Raw genomic sequence first — 2159 nt, forward strand, 5'->3', positions numbered from 1 at the left:
TTGCTTAGAGTAACTTTCTTCCTTTCTTTTTTCTTTCTTTATTTCTAAAAGGCAGGGGGCGGGGGAGGGAGCTGGCTCCGAAGCCTGTTCCCAGGCTAGCCAGGCTTCTAGATGCTTCAGTCCCAAATGGCCACATTCTTCCTACAGATAATGATCATAGAGGAGATAAGGAGATAAGGCATTTACAGTCCAAGGAATAGCTGGGACTTGTGGGGTAAGAGAGTGAAACAGGTAGGTGACTGTGGTTTGGGACAACTGGGTTTTAAGAGGGGATACATGGTAGCCCTGGCCGGGCACCAAGGTAGAATGAGAAAAGAGTGAATGGGGGAATTTAGTAAGATGCTGTGTAGACATGAGGTGGCTAATGGCTGTGAGACTGATCCGTCAACCCCCATAATAGAGACTGAGGAGGGGACAAGGGTCCCAGCAAATTCAGAGACGGCAGAATAAGTGGCCCTAGTGTCAATTATAAAGGAGATCGGCTTACCTGCCACCACAGTCCTTACCCGAGGCTCTGTCCTGGTGATGTAAGTCTGTGGGGCCCTGTCGGGGCCTGGGCAGCTTCTTCGGTGGCCAGTCCCAGGAGGTCTGGGAGCTCCAAACCAGATCCAGAGGGTGGCCATGCTGGACTGGCTGAGGCCAGACCGGAGGAGCCAGACTACAGTCTGATTTCCAGTGGCCTTCCCTTCCGCACCTTGGGCAGGGCCCAGGCGGGGGTCTCGGATTTGCATGGGCCGGAGGAGGCTTAGCCCCTGACTTACCCGCGGTTGGAGGACTGGCACTCCGTTTGGGGTTCATGAGAGTGGTGGCTAGGAGCTGGAAGGCCCCCTACTGGGCCTGAGCCTTGGCTGATCTCGCTTGATTTTGGATTTGGGTCTCCGTGTCTCTATTATTAAAGACCTTAGAGGTCAGGTTAACGAGGTCTTTTTGAGGGGTTTGTGGACCTGCAGTTGTGGCATATGTCGGGGAGTAAAGGTGGTCAGGTCAGTGGGAAAAGAAACCTGAGATGCCTCTCAATCTGTGAGGCTGGACATAGAGAATGGGACATGGACTCAATGAGTGTGCCCTCAGTTCCTGCTGCCTCCCTCAGGGGTAGAGTGGACGCGAGAGTAGAAGAAGCTGTTGAGGAAGGCAGTCTTTGGGCCTGAGAATGAGTGTTAGATGGAAAGGCTGTTTTGGAGCTCAGGTTCTCAGGATTTGGGCTCAGGGACTGGGGAGAAGGCGACTGCTGGTTAAGAGGGTCTGAAGAGAAAGAGCCTAGGCGGTTTTCAATTTGAGAAAGGTCAGAGAGTGAGAAGGGAAATGGCCAGCCACCTGTAAATTCATTTGCTGGAGGCCACAGGAGCGGAGATAAGGTGGAGAGCACAGGGAAAGGGGGGGGGGGGGTTTAGAATTCTCAGAGGTAGAAATGCCCCATCCTGCCTCCCAAAATGAGGGCGGGACCAGGAGGGGCTTTGCATGGAGACTCAGGAAGCGAACACCCTGAGGGAGAGGAAGGGCCTGTAAATGCCGCCACTGCCGCCTGGTCAGTGGGCGGGACCAGTGTGTGTAAAGGAAAAAAAAAAGTTAAACGTACTCCTGGAGTCCTCCAAGGACTCCTGCACTCCACTCCGACGGCGTTGACTTGGGAAAAAAAGTGTTTAGTCAGAGAGGGACAGGTTTAGGATTGCAAGGAGGTGGCGAGATTGAGACACGTGGAGAGAAACGATCCGCTGGGTTGGAAGAGTCAGAAGACAGGGAAAGGGGTTTGAGAGGACAGAGAGGACTTCCAGAGGAGGGTCTCTTGGGTGGAACCTGAGTAAAGCAAGTGGGGAGAGCGGGAGGGTGGGTGGGGAGGGGAAAGCCTGTTTCGTAGGAATCTCGAATGCTTCCCAATCCGGTGGCAAAAATTATCTAGATCTCAGAGGAAATTGGAATTTTCAGGCCACAGAGAGACTGTTAAGTTTATATTGTGGCCAGGTAGAGCTTCTTTGAAGTTACGAGAGGGTTTGGATTGAGAGGTTCCCTTGACCGGAGGGAAAGGCCACCGAGAAGTTGGGGAAGGAATAAGAAGCGTCCTTCTTTTCCCTCTGCCAACCTGTAGAAAAAAGGACAGGAGAAGGTTACAAGGTCGTCACCCCGAACCTTTCCCGTGGAGTAGAGCAGAGTTTTCCCGGCCA

This window comes from Eptesicus fuscus, chromosome 21, assembly GCF_027574615.1.
Source record: "Eptesicus fuscus isolate TK198812 chromosome 21, DD_ASM_mEF_20220401, whole genome shotgun sequence".
Taxonomy (NCBI): Eukaryota; Metazoa; Chordata; class Mammalia; order Chiroptera; family Vespertilionidae; genus Eptesicus; species Eptesicus fuscus.